Raw genomic sequence first — 14777 nt, 5'->3', positions numbered from 1 at the left:
CTGGGAGGGTCTCTTCCACATATTCATGAGTGGGAAGTTCTTATGGTGCTTTCTGATGAATCCTGGAAAGGTACTTTCTACCAAGAAGAGTAACCTTCTCTTCTAAATGTCCCTGCATGAACCTACCTCCCATTAGCATGTGTCTCATTCTATAGGCTCATCCACTAGAAAGTAAGTACTTTGAGGAGAGAAATTGCGTTTTATGTCTTTATGCCTCCTACCTCCTGAAGAGTTGAGCATACATTAAGTGTCCAATGATGGGATTACATCCACTATTGAAAGATAGAAAAATAAAGGAAAATAAATATATATGGGTGTGTTGCATATATTTGTGTGTATAACAATTGTGCATATACATACATAAACACAAATTTAAATATGTGTATATATATTTGGATATATAGTATATACTTAAACACATGTATGTATATACACACAATTTGAAATTTTTAAAATAATATTTTAATTTTTTGAGATTATAATATAATTACATCATTCCCCTCTTCCATTTCCTCCTTTGAAAACTCCTGTGTATCCTCACTCTGTATTATCATGCTTTCCTTCCAATTCATGGCCTCTTTTTCTTTAATTGTTGTTTATATATATATATCACATATATATAATGGATGTGTGTGTGTGTGTGTGTGTGTGTGTGTATTCCTAGATATATAAATGTAACTTGCTCAGTCCATATAATGTTACTTGTATGTATGTCCCCAGGGCTGACCCTTTGCTATTGGAGAACCAGTTGGCATGCTTTTCCCTGGGGAAGACTACTTATCTTGCTCTCAGCATTCCTTAGTTGCCTGCAGCTCTTTCTTTAAGTTCGAGGTCCCTTGAGCTCCCCACTTCCATGTTAGCATGTCTATTAGTGTTGTCCTTGTTCAGATCATGTTTAGGCATCCATGTTGATGATATTCATGGGTGTATCTTCTGAAATTTTTAGGAGACATAATCTTGCACCAAACTCCCTGATCCTCTGGCTCTTAACAAGCTTTATGCCCTCTTCAGAAAGGACTCCTTAGCCTTAGATGCAGGAGCTATGTTGTAGATGCATCCACTGTGACTGGGTTCAACAACTCTACATCTTGATTGGTATGGTTTTTCCATAATCGTCTATGCCTGTTGCAAAGAGGAGTTTCCTTGATGAGGGCTGAGGACCTCGCTTACCTGCGGGTATAAGGACAAATATTTAGAGTGTAGTTATGAATGATGATGGCATTGTAAAGTAGTGTTTGTAGATTCTCCTCCAAGATTCATGACATCACTAGCCCTGGGTAGTTGGCTATTTTTGTGGAACCAGACATCGTTTCCCTCTTGTTGAGCAGGCCTTGATCCAATTAGAGAGCTGTTGATAACTGTGTGCCACTAATGTGCCTTTAGAGTCATTGTGCCATGCTTGTGTTGCTGTATACACAATTTTTAAATGCCAAGGAAAGGAGACTGGTGAAGGGCTAAAAGAAATATCGTCTATTATTGAATTTCATTAGATATGTTTAATTGTCAACAAATAATTTAGCAGATTATAAATATATGAACAAACATAAGTGTTTAGCAACTTGTATTCTCAATATATGAGTCAAATTATATATACTCAAGACAGGCGAATTCATTTCTTCACATTTTCCTCTAGTTGCTTCTAAGGATAACTTGCAGCCTAACTATTTCCACAACAAACTGCTAGTTTTGTTTAATTGACTATTTGAAATTAAAGAAGTCCAAGGGGTGAATTAATTAAGGAAATTTTATGCAGTTATCAGATACTTCAGCATTGAAAGCATGCATTAAAGATGGCTTCTGTCCTGGAGTATCAGGTGAAGAAAATCCTGAGACAAGGGTACTGCCTTGCCTCTTAGTGCCCTTGTGTTCCTGATGAGCAAGGCCAGATGTTTTTCAAACAGTACTACCTGGTGCTGAGTGAAAACATCTCATGAGCAGTGCAGATAATTCTGTAATTTGATGATATTTCTACAGTTCCAAAGACAATCCTTACCCTTGTATCTACTACTAATAAACCAGTAAGATATTCATTATAAAAAGCCTGCATGGCAATTGGAGACATTTTAAGGAAAGGATTTATAGTCATTTACAAAGATTTCATAATTAATTTGGTCATCTAAACTTAAAAGGATCAGAGGGCAAAAAGGCTCCAAGGAAAGAAAGCAAATCACATTGGGATGATCACAGCTAGCATGCTCACACCACCATCTACTACATGTGTGGCTTCCTGTTGCTTCTGCTGCCATTTAAGCCTCTGGTTTTTTACATCTACAAATGAGGCATTTTAAAATGTCTCAAGTATCTTACTGTGTGGCTGTGAGCACTGACTGGAAAGTCCCTTTCATTCTAAACTGTAACACATATTAAGTTTTGCTAGTCTTTCTGAGACAAAGCCAAAGATGTGTCCATTAACTAATAAATTAACCTTGTATCGAAGGGATCACTAGTCTCAGAATAAGGGAGTTGGGCTGTATTTCTGCTTGCCATCGGGAGCTATGTAACCAAAAATACACAGTGTCTTTCTCAGTCATCAGTTCCATCCTCTGAAATAAAGGCATTGGCCCAGATGATTCTTAGGGTTCTTTCCATTCCAGCTCTTATGTTTGGTCACTCTGTGTGAATCACTGTCATGAAAAGATCGACTGACTGTATTTGTTTCCTGAACGATCCTAAGGAGCAGAAAGTTCAACATTCACCCAGGCATTCTCAACAAGCTAATAGCAGCTCTGCTTTGAACAGCCAACTCTCAGAGCTCAATGACTTACTCCTGAGCTAAACTGTTCCTCTAGGCTCAGACTTATACAGTAGCTCCCTAGGATTGAACACTCTGAAAGGAAAATCACAGGTTGGCATTTTAAGGATACTGGCAGTACAATTTTGTTTTTTTTAAATCTCACACACATTTCACTGACTTTAGGAGAACTGATTAGCAAAGCCGTACACACTTCAATTACAGTAGTTATGTAATGGGGGCTCTCGGACAAAGAAGAAAATCAGTATGAAACACACTGAGGCCTGATTGTACTTCAGAAGCAGGATGTCTTGTCCCTAATTTTTAGAGAAGCAAGGTTCTGTAGCATTACAGGGCCCAGTTAAGACTAGAAACTCGTGGAAATATTAGCACTGTGGTTCACCTAAGACGATCAAGAGTCTACAATAGGGAAAACGTGTTCTCCCAATCTCTTTGTTGAGATTCTTTACATCAGAAGTTCCTGGCTACATCTTTTCATTTTCATAAAGCAAAAACAATAACCGCCATCGTGGTTGCCAGCAACAGCACCAGAAGACTTGTGAGGTATACAGATAGACTAGAGAGAGGGTGGAAGACTCAGAATTGTGTGCTCCCATTGTGGTCCCTTCTCTTTAGCAGCTGTGTAACCTACATCAAGTCACTTCACTTACCCCTTTGTTTAGTCATTAATAATAATGCCCAGCTTAGAAAATGTGAACAATTTAATTTACCATTCCAAAGGTACTTGGGTAGGGCTGGAGAGATGGCTCAGAGGTTAAGAGCACTGACCTCTCTTCCAGAGGTCCTGAGTTCAATTCCCAGCACCCACATGGTGGCTCACAGCCATCTGTAATGAGATCTGGTGCCCTCTTCTGGTCATACATGCTGTATACAAAATAAATAAATAAATCTTAAAAAAAAAAAAAAAAAACACGAAAGGTACTTGGGTAGAAGTGAAGGGATCCATCTCAGTTTGTTTTAAGGGAAGTAATGTTGGTGAGAATTACAGGCCTGTGGTCCTAGGATGTTAGAGCAGAAAAATTCAGCAACCATCTGGATAGATTCACTTTAGGTTTGAGAAAATGGACTCCATAGAGAGGGAAAGGTTATCCAAGCTTCTATTTAGGCAACATCTGAGTAAATATTCAGCTCCAACTAGGAATGGGTCCATTACAATCTACTTTCTGCTGACTTTTCTAACTCTAAAAGATTTTTCTCTGGATCTGAATTCTTATGGAATTGTGCTTCAGTGGCTAAGATTACCTGATATGTGTATACATCTATGCATATCATTCATTACAAAATCAACAATTTAAATTTCAAACAAAAACCTTTGATTCCCAGCCTCCCCTGCCCCCATTATAGTGGGGACAACATTATTCTGTCCAGTTCTAGCTCTAAAGAGAACAGATTATCTCATTATTTCTTATTCACCCACTGTCACCACCACCACTGTCTCTCATAGGGTACCTTAGAGTACACATGCTTCCTGTCCTCTAGAATCCTAAATTAACTATTGCCATTGGCTCCAGGACTCTTTGACTGGGGGAACTTTAACTATAACGAGGAGCAATTATTTTCCATGAATCATTTTATAGACAAGTGAGCTGATGCAGGGAGGTCAAATGACCTTTCCATGCTTATAGTGACTTTCCTACCTACTAGGGGACACATAGCTACTCTCCCGTTTTAAGGATAACATGTCCGTGTAGTCAGTGAATAACTTTCAATCCAGAAATAGCACGATCACCTTTCAAAAATCCCCTGTTCTACCAATGAGACATCTATATTCTGTCTAATCTCATTTCATTTCCTCACTGTGCTTTGTAACATTTAGTTAACAAACAATTGTCTGAGGGTGGTTTTTTTTTTCCTTCAGAGTTGATAGCCAGTATTCTCAAATTGATTTGAAGCATTTCAGAGTTGTGATTCTCATCTACCTTTCTAAAATATGAAATCAAAGATACTACTGTACAAGCTGTGAGGCGAGTCAGGCACAGTGACAGACATTCCTAATCAAGCACTGAGGAGGCTAAAGAAAGAGGATCTGAAGCTGGCAGGTGTCCTGCACCACATGGTGAGGCCTTGCTTCCAAAAATGTTTTTATATGCTGTAAATATGTGTATAAGATTTAAGAATTTTTTCTCAATCACAATTAGGCCTCTAGATATATCTTACTACTGTTAATACAGATGATAGGTCTTGTAGAAAGTAACACAACTTCATGACCAATATTTCAAATGAGTAATCATCCTGGCTTCAGTTTTCTCATCGTGAGTAACAATGTGGGCCTCTGAAGGACAGGATAAAGCAGCTCTAAGGGAGAGAGCACAGTGCCTGCTGCACATGGCATCACGTGGATCTTGGCATCTCCTCCAGTCTCTAGCTTTCCTTCCCTTTCCTCTTAAAACTTTTAACCCATTTTTGGAACACAAAGACTTTTTAATAAGCATATTTTATTAGGGTAAACATCTATGAGAACAGTGGAATGGAAAAATAAGTTAAGGAAGAAAATTAACTATGCAAAATTTATGATCTTTAAATAAGATTGTGTACTTGTACTTGCTCCTAAATAAAAGAAGGGATGCAATTCAAATCATAAGGTTAGGGCTAGAGAGATGGCTCAGCAGTTAAGAACAATTGCTGCTCTTCCAGAGGGCCAGAGTTTAGTTCCCAACATCCCCATTAGGCACAGGTCACAACCACCTGTAACTCTACTTCTTGTACTTAGACATTTGACTAGCATGCTTGAATGGGTTGATCCTCAACTCCATATAAACAAATCATAGAGGAATTCAAATTACATTGGCTGTGTTTAAAAGACTAATAATATTTATATTTTCAAATGCATTAGATTTATAAGATACCAAAATGAGTAGCCCTTTTGCAGGCAAACAAACTAGTTCACATTACCAAAGTAATATGTATATGAAATGCAATACCATGAAAATATGCATGTAATTTTTATAGACACAAAATGAATACTTCTTAAAGTCATAGGAAACCACAAATTACCTCAAGTAACCAAAATAATCTTATGGTAGAACAAAGTTATATATGTCATTCTGGTCCTAATGTGTATTTACAAATCTACAGGAGTTAAAACAGCATGTTGATGGCTTAAAGATAAATGTAAAAACCAATGGAACAGAACAAAGCCCAAATTAATCCATGTGTACATGCAGTCAACAGACCTTCTACAAGGTTGCTATGTAAAGCAATGGATGAAAACCAGCATGCACGTCTCTGACCACACAGAACTTTTGTTTGGTATTTTCCAGGGGATGTGGGAGGAGACATGGGGACTACTCTACAGCAGTAGTTCTCGATGCTGGCTGGGAATAGAAATGTTCTGCACAAATGTTTGCTGCTATCCCACGACCTTCTTCAATGTTGATTCTGTAGATTTGAGTTGCAATTTTAAGTGGTGGTAATTTTCAAAGTTTGCTCAGACATGTCAGTGCCTTCTTTCCCTACTTATAATTCTAATGCCCTGAATTTCTCAGAAACACAATGAGTCAGGGGAGCCTAATCTTACACTGAGATGGCAGCATAGCTCTGGTCAGGGAAGCCAGTTCTCTAATACCAAGATGGCGGTGTAGCTTTCAGGGTCCCACCAACAGTTTCCTTCCCCTCTCTTCCTCCCTCCCTTCCTCCCTTCCTCCCTCCCTCCCTCTCTCCCTTCTTCCTTCCTTCCTTCCTTCCTTCCTTCCTTCCTTCCTTCCTTCCTTCCTTCCTTCCTTCCTTCCTTCCTTCCTTCCTTCCTTTCTTTCTTTCTTTCTTTCTTTCTTTCTTTCTTTCTTTCCTTTTTTCCTGGTAGTTGAGAAACAATTCCTTTCTGATCAAGCCAATGACAGAATCAGCCTATTATTTAATGAAGCTCTGTATCCACAACTCATACATGCATTTCCACAGTCACTCATGAATTGGTGTGGATTCGAAACTGAGGTATGAATCTTCTGAGCCCCAGCCTGGTGTCAAAGACTAGTTTTCTTCTTAAGACAATACTTCTGTCTTCTTGCAAGGGCATATGGCCAGCATCAGAAGAACCCTTCCTTCACTTGATATGTTTTTTGCATGCTTCAAATTAGGAAACATAAGATTTGCCTCGAATTATATAAAGACTCATGAAGATAACATAGTTATGTTGAGATCAAACGTTTTTTTGTTTTTTGTTTTTGTTTTTCCTATTGAACAGTAACTACAGAGGAGTATTTCCCAGTGAGGATCAACTTCCCTGACACCTAGTGTTAAGTGGAGCCTAGCCCAAGTATTGTTATTAACCTGTTTATTATGGGCAACCTGAAGAGGGCTGAGCAGGAACATTACTATAAGACTTTCTGAAGGCTGAGTCCAGAGTGATTTGCCAGCAACAACTATATAACTTGAAGCCCTCAAATCTCAGGAGTCACTATGAGATTATCTCCCTTCATAGTTTCTGCCTGATTCTGTACAGAAGAGGACTCACCCCTTGATAGACAATCTTGAACATAGGAGAATCTCAAAATCCAGTTGTAAGGGCTTAGGCCACCCCTTCTTGTTGCTGGAGGGCTTCTCTCCAGGTTCCACCAAGCCCCACAGTCCCACAATCCACGTATAAAATAATCACTCAGACGCTTATACTGCTTATAAATTGTATGGCCATGGCAGGCTTCTTGCTAGCTGTTCTTTTATCTTAAATTAACCCATTTTTATAAGTCTATACCTTGCCATGTGGCTGGTGGCTTACCGGCGTCTTTACATGCTGCTTGTCCTGGGGGTGGCTGCAGTGTCTCCCCCTCCTTCATCCTGTTTCCCCATTTCTCCTCTCTCCTTGTCCCACCTATACTTCCTGTGTGGTCACTGGCCATCAGTGTTTTATTTATATAGAGCGATATCCACAGCACCTTCTTCCTACAGTTTTTGATATTTCTTCATAAACACAGACCCCTTATTATGTGATTTCTGAAACTAACTTCTTACTCATGTAGGTAACAACCATTTACTTCCCTAGAGTGGTGGGGGTTATCTGGTGTTTATTCAGACAGCATTCTTAGAAAACAGGAGGTAAGGGAGACCTCTAGGTTTAGACCATTTTCCCCACTTTTATCAGCTGTGTGCGTCTTCCTTATGACAGCCTCAGCTTAAATAACGCTATCAGAGGGTAAATAAAGGTGATACCACTATTAACAAAAGGTTTTTCAGGTGTTTTGTTCAGGATCAAACTTGAACTACCCCTATTCATCTTGGACGTTAATATTTTTAAGTCACATTTAAGTCAAGACACTTAGAAGTAGCTATAATGCTCAAAATACTATACAAGGGGTTCACAGTGATGAAATTGTTAATCTGATTTTTTTGCTCCCAAATTCTATCTCTAATCTTATCTAGAGAGCACCTTTATGGTTTTTTTTTAACTGAATTCAATTTGTCCTAAAGCCAACTTTTAATACATTTTCCTGACTAATTCTTTTTAAAAACCTAGTTATAACTATTTCCTTGTTTCTTTCCTCTTTAAGAAGGGGATGGGACTACCAAAAATTAGAAGAAGGAATGCATTTCTCCAGTGCCACCGTGGTTAGCTTACCTGGGATGAAGTCTTAAGTCTTTAGTAACTGATTGTAATATATATGCATCACAGCAAACGGGTTGATGGCCTCTGAGACCACAGGCCAACACAACAAATTGAAAGATTAGTATCCTATTCAAAATGGTGCAAAGATATTGCTCATTCTTTAAATACTAATGGCAGAAATATTCTTGCATGATTATCTTGCCCCTGCCTTCTTTCTGAATATCCAAGCACTGAGAAAAATCTGTCTATCCATTTGTCTATCCTTCCCTCCATCCTTCTTGTTTTTAGTTTCCAAAACATACAGCTGTCTAAGCCAATGTTCTTTTGATGTCATTCTAAATATGCCAGGTTAGCAAGGAAAGTGGGCCCCAGGGAACACACGTTGACACTAAAAAGGCAGGTGAGTAAGTCACTAGGGATTTTGCTAGATGTTTCCATTTTGCTTTTCTATGATTATTAAAAATTTTCTTCTTTGCTTCTCCAGTATTCTGAAGGAAGCTCTCCAAGTATTTTTTAATTTTTATGTTGAATAATTGTGCTTAGTTAACAATGCTGGCTTAGTTTTGCTTAGAAGGGGGTATATGTCATCCATCCCTGCTTGTGCATTGACTCATTCCTTTATTCATACATCTTATGATCTTAAAAGTAATGCTTCACTTTCAATATATTCCTTCAACTATTTAGGGGCCCTACATAGCAGTCATTTCATAAATGAATAAACTTGGGCTCAGTTAACTAAAAAGCTTTATTTTAGGATAAATTATTTACTCTAATTGCATGTTTATCATACACTTTATTTTTAGAGATTTCAAAACCTAGGACCAAAAATGGCTTTAGCAGTCACTTTGCCCAAATTGCTGTTAGATGCCTGACACGTTTTTCTAAACTGTTTGTATATTTCACAGCTCAGGGCTGTGTGCAACATAAAGGGCAAAAATATGATTTTATTATGATTTTTGGAGTATATTTTGAGTGTTAGTCATGTGCTATTTCAACCAGATACATATCCTGGAAATTTTGGAAACTAAAATTAGAAATGAGAGCAACCAGAAAGGGCCCATGGAGAAAGCATCTCAGAGAAGATGGGGGCCAGTATAAGTATTAGAATTATCAAACCATTTTAAGATCACTTCCGTTGTATTCTCAGACTTCAAATATTGGTTTATCATTTTTCTGACATATATGCTCCACTGTCTTATTAATTTAATCCAATTTTCCTATGAGCATGGGTGTTAACATGTACATCAACGTGTATGCATGCTTCAGAGAGAGAGAGAGAGACAGAGACAGAGAACTGAGAAGATAAGCCCAGATATGAAGGATTGTTAGTTAGAGCAGAAATCTGAGTCCAGATACCTTTTCAGGCTACCAGATTTTAAGATATATTGAATCAAAGCAGATAATTTTTAAAATATGTTGCTGAATCAAAATAGTCCACTTGTGAATACAGAGGCAACCTTGAATTTCTTTCTTGTTACAAAATGTGAATGTTCCCCACTTCTCTTTGGATTGACTTATGCATCTACTTGACTTTAAAAGATACATGAGTGGATGGATGAATTTTATTTTATTAGCACTAGAGAGAAAACCTAAGGTCCCAAGCATATTAAGAGTAAGCATGCACCCTTACACTGAGCTACAACGAAAGCTATTGGATGGATGCATTAATTCCTTTATCTGGGTGTTTGATGAATATTTGCTATGTACTAACTGTATTTCATACACTAGAAATATCAAAACAGACAGATTCCTATCCTTGTGGCTCTTGCCCTCTTACAGGGACTGTCTCTTCTATAGGTAGCACCAGCGGTGGTGACACCTTCAGTCCACCTGGGAAGGAAAAGAGTCATGTGTGTGCCAGAGAAGGTAAAACCAGAGCAGGACAGAGTGTAGGATGCTTGTGCCCACTCTGACCACCATAAATCCATCTCTTAAAAGTTATTCTTAAGGCTGTGGTAGAGGCCAAGGATGGTTGGAATTCCCATTGGTCCCCTCTGTGTGATTATAGTTAGGGCAGTGTAGACATCAAGGTTAGCAGGCCTGAGTGTAACTGCTAGATTTTCATTGTGTGAGATTGGGAAGTCATTCCACTACGTGTCCATTTACGAAATTAGGTTGCAATTACCTCCTCAACTTTAGTTACAAGTTTCTTGAGTTGTAGCGAGGAAACACATGGAAGAACAGTGGTCAGCAGTAATTAACAAGGGTAGCAGGGTATTGTGGTGAATACCTTTAATTCCAACACTTGGGATGCAGAGGTAGGCACATCTCTAAGTTGGAGGCCAGGCTGGTCTACAGAGTGAATTCCAGGATAACCAGGGCTACACAGAGAAACTCTGTCTCAGAAAAAAAAGAAAGAACTATGGGGTAACAGAAGTGGCAATTATATTCTTAATTGTGAAATTCATTGCATGATTATACTTGTTAATGACCTATTTTTATTGGCATACAATATCAAAATCATGATAAAAAAAGAACCTCTGAAAATAAATTTGTATTCTACAAACTCTTCAAACTCTTAGATGTGTGCCCTAAGTTAAGTAACTTGACCTTTCTGTATCCAGTTTCTTCGTGGTGACAAGTCCACGTTAGAGGATTGTTATAAGGACTCAGTGTGTCAATGATTATGACACACTTAGAGCTGGTCAAGAAACTTACTGCTGATATTTCTCATTAAAACAGATATGATTCAAGACTTGAACATTCATCTTTTTCAACAGCAAAGACATTGCTGTTTGTCTGTCAAAAATAGAAATAAGGCCTGTCCTTTTCCTGTTTTGAGAGATATTCAAAACAGACATTCACATTCAAAGGGTAATTCTATTGTTGAACTGTTGAATAAAGAACCAAGAATGAACTTGCTACAGAGAGAAATTCACAGATTATTAGAAAGTACTTGTGTACATTGCTTTGGCCAGCCTACTTTAATGACCATCTGATGGAGTAGAGGGCTTCGAGTATAAGGACTGGACAGGATCAAAAGTTGGAGACTTGATCTCCTACCTTGCAAGCCAGCTGTGGTCAAGACCAGCTATCCTATATTCCTGAACTTTGAGTCAAAGGCTTAATCTCGCAGAAGGATGATGGATGTAAAGAGGTGGGCCTTCCTGTGTTTCCAACAGACAAGGACAATGACAGTGTTTCACTGATGAACATTATGTCTGTCATTGCAAGGTTAATCACTCATTTCGTGTAGATTACCAGTCTCCATTAAATACCTTCTGTATGGGAGTGAGTGATGATGTGCATGAATCACGAAATACAGTTTCTTGTTTTAAGAGGTCTGCATTTTATAGCAGGGACTTGTTTTAGATGGACAGCTAAAGGGTAACATTCTCTTTCTCACACTGCACATCACTGTCACAGTCTTTGGTATTCTGTGACCTTGGTTAGATCCTGTGAGTGTTAATCTCATTTACCTGAGCTACAGCTGTGGTTCAGAGAGGTTGACTGACTGATTGATCCAGTAGCTTACTTAAAATGGCTGACATACCAGCACTCAGGAGCCAGAGGCAGGTGGATCTCTGAGTTCAAGTCTAACTTTGTGTACAGAGCAAGTTCCAGGATAGCCATGGATACACAGAGAAACTCTGACTTGAAAAACAAAAACAAACAAACAAAGAACATAGTGGCATAGACTTTAAGCTTGTTGGTGGCAAGGGAATTGTAAAAGTATATAGAATTCCCCTGCATTACTGACACCATATCCTGAATACCAGGTGCACTCAATACAGGGTTTAAAATGGATGTGTGAGGTAATCCTAGTTCGATTTGGGAGTTGGAAGATTTGGTCTGTGAACAAGCCAAAGACAATTAAATCTCTCTCTGTTTTTTTTTTTAATTTTAAAATATGGAGATGACTAATACTGTCTATATTTTGTTTGACTGGAGGTAAGAGATATAAATATAACTATGTAAGAATTCTTCTGATGTGTATTTGGCAACTTTCTCCAAACTAAGACATTCCCTACTCATGATGTCTTCAAAACTGGAAAGGGACATTCTTCATTTATCCTAAGAAAGACAGCAGGAAAATTGAGATATCACAATCACCAGCAGGTTGATTTGTCTTCCCATCCACAAATGCAGAGCTATTGGACATACCCTGGGAAGCACTGGGGAATGATTACAATTCAGTGAACCAGATGGAAAAGCTTTGCATTGATTCATAGAATCCTAATTTACATATTTCTTCTGAGTTCAACCTCCACGAACTCTGGACCTACATTTTTCAGATTTCCGTGTATCTGTTTGTTTCTACTGGGAAAGTGAAGTGGATGGTAGTGCCGATGAAACATTTAAGGAGCAAACAGCTAAAATAATGCATTGATGGTACCACAAGTGTGAGGGGGAATGCTAAGTCTTTGCCATTTCATCAAAACCCAAACATCCCATTCCTTTATGGAGATCTAAGACAGGACTAATGTGTGTCTCAGGGCCCTGACAGTGGAAAGTTTTTTAGTCCTTACATGCCCAACTTGATAATGACCTGTCAAGACTGGAGGAGTTCCCATAGCAGGATCTGATTTCTCATTTCTTCTTCCATGGCTTCCCTTTGCCTCTCGGTATATTTCCCCTCCATCAAACACCCTGACTGTCCACGGCCACTAAAAATGTAAAGATTTGAGAATCCATGTTATCTTTATAGTCCTTTTTGAAGGAAGAGGGGGGGGCAGAGGACTGTAGTTTGGGAGGAATGTGACTGATTTTGAGAGTCTTCTCTTCTTCCAACATTATCTGTATGTATTGCACGTGTACGGTAAACAGTTATATTTTGAGAGCCGGAGAAGCTTTTAAGAGTTCTGGTGTATGTGCTTCAATCATAGAGGTTTCTACTTCATATTCTCAGAGCCTCTCCTCAGGAATCTGCATCTTTAGAGCAAACACCTCAGGTGAATCAGAAGCATTCAAAACACCACCATCAACTCTGTCATTCATTTGGTGTTTTCCTGTTGTCAAAATGCTTACATATGTATGTTCTGTTCTGTGAAGTAGAAGGGGACCATTATCTCCATTGTGAGGATGAAAAGAACTAAGTTGAGTTGATTTCCTTAGTTCCTCATTATATACATTACCACCTTCTCATTCACTCTTGAGATTCCCCTTAGCTGACCTTTTCCTGCTTGGGTGTTGATTTGCAAAAGACAGGGTCCTCCCCAAAGCCAGCCAGTACTATCTGTGCCTGCCTTGCTGAAAAATGAGACAAGTCTTCCTGGAGCCAAGGAAAGAAAATAATTTTATTTGTGGAAATTGAACACTTCCCTAATGGGCTGTGTTGCCAATTGATTTCAAGCAATCTCTTCGGTCTTGTCAGTTGTACTTTGGAGTGCATATCCTTTTCACCGGTCTTGATCTGTGTTGATCAAATTCCAGGAACGAATCTATCATTCCCCACCCAGCCAAACGGAGCTGCTACAAGGGTTTTATGTTCTCCCCCATTGACCCTTGGAAGCTCCCTCCTCCCACACCTTACCTACTTAGTACTCCTCTCGACTCCCAGTCACACCAGACCCTGTCTGCCAGTCTTTGCTTTGCCTGGACAGCAGTAAGGAAGGCCACACACCAGATCGCTGTCAGACCCAAGCACCTCTGTCCTTCTCGTGGCCCAAGGGAATCTCTGGTAAGCCAGCAGATTTGTACCCACATTTAGACAGTTCCTGGGTCCCTCTTTGAGTCTGGGCCCATTTTTCAGCCGTGTTCATGGCTGGTATCTTTCCCAACCTCTTAGGAAATGTCTGTCTCTGCTTGCAAATGATCTGCTGAATGGAGAGAGAGTGGGGCTCTTTGAAGACTAGTGGGAGAGAAGATGCAAAGGTGACTAAGGGGCACTCCCAGACAGACCATAGGCTGAACCAAGGAGGAATACAGGTTTCCAGAATCTCTAATGCTGTGTTTCCTTGGATGGCTCGGATTTCTCTTTCAGGAGCAGGGCAAACATTTCTGGAGACAAGAGTGCACTCCAATGCTGTTGTTCACTGTCCTTGTTCACATCAATCTATCATCCCACTTCTATTAACCCTCAAGGCAGGTTGCCTACGGAGACCTTTCTAGGCATTTGAATCTGCTTTGCAGCTTTCCCGACGGAAACAAGAAATCTAGGTTCCAAAGAGATGGAAACACAGTTTGCTGTTCCAAAATGTGGTGGGGGCAGGGAGAGGGGGGAGGCAAATTTGGGTAACCAGGAGGTCATTGCTACTTTCTCTAGTGTCCACTTTTTTTTTTCCTGAAGGAAGAATGCTACATGCTTCTGGTCACTAGAGAGTGGGCAGATTTCATTTCCCTGCTCCCTGCACTGTCCCCTTCTTTGGTCACCCAGGGTCCTTCAACAAGCCGGTGGAGGTGTTTTTCTCTTGGGGGAGGGACCGGACACAGCAGACCCAGGCTGCAGTTCCCTCACTCTGCCTCTGAGAATTTCTCATCCAAACCTCAATCACGTAGGATTGCGTAGAGAGGAGAAAAGGGGAGAGACAGAAGACAGAGAGGGGGGAGACG

At 39.6% G+C, this 14777-nt stretch overlaps 1 protein-coding gene across 3 annotated transcripts in view; it reads left to right on the top strand.

The window, feature by feature from the left end:
* Positions 1–14777, top strand: part of Fgf12 (fibroblast growth factor 12) — a 524714-nt gene that overhangs the window by 257651 nt on the left and 252286 nt on the right. The gene's annotated exons all lie outside the window — the stretch shown is intronic.

Source organism: Peromyscus maniculatus, chromosome 12, assembly GCF_049852395.1.
Source record: "Peromyscus maniculatus bairdii isolate BWxNUB_F1_BW_parent chromosome 12, HU_Pman_BW_mat_3.1, whole genome shotgun sequence".
NCBI lineage: Eukaryota > Metazoa > Chordata > Mammalia > Rodentia > Cricetidae > Peromyscus > Peromyscus maniculatus.
This window is presented reverse-complemented; position numbering and strand designations above follow the sequence as displayed.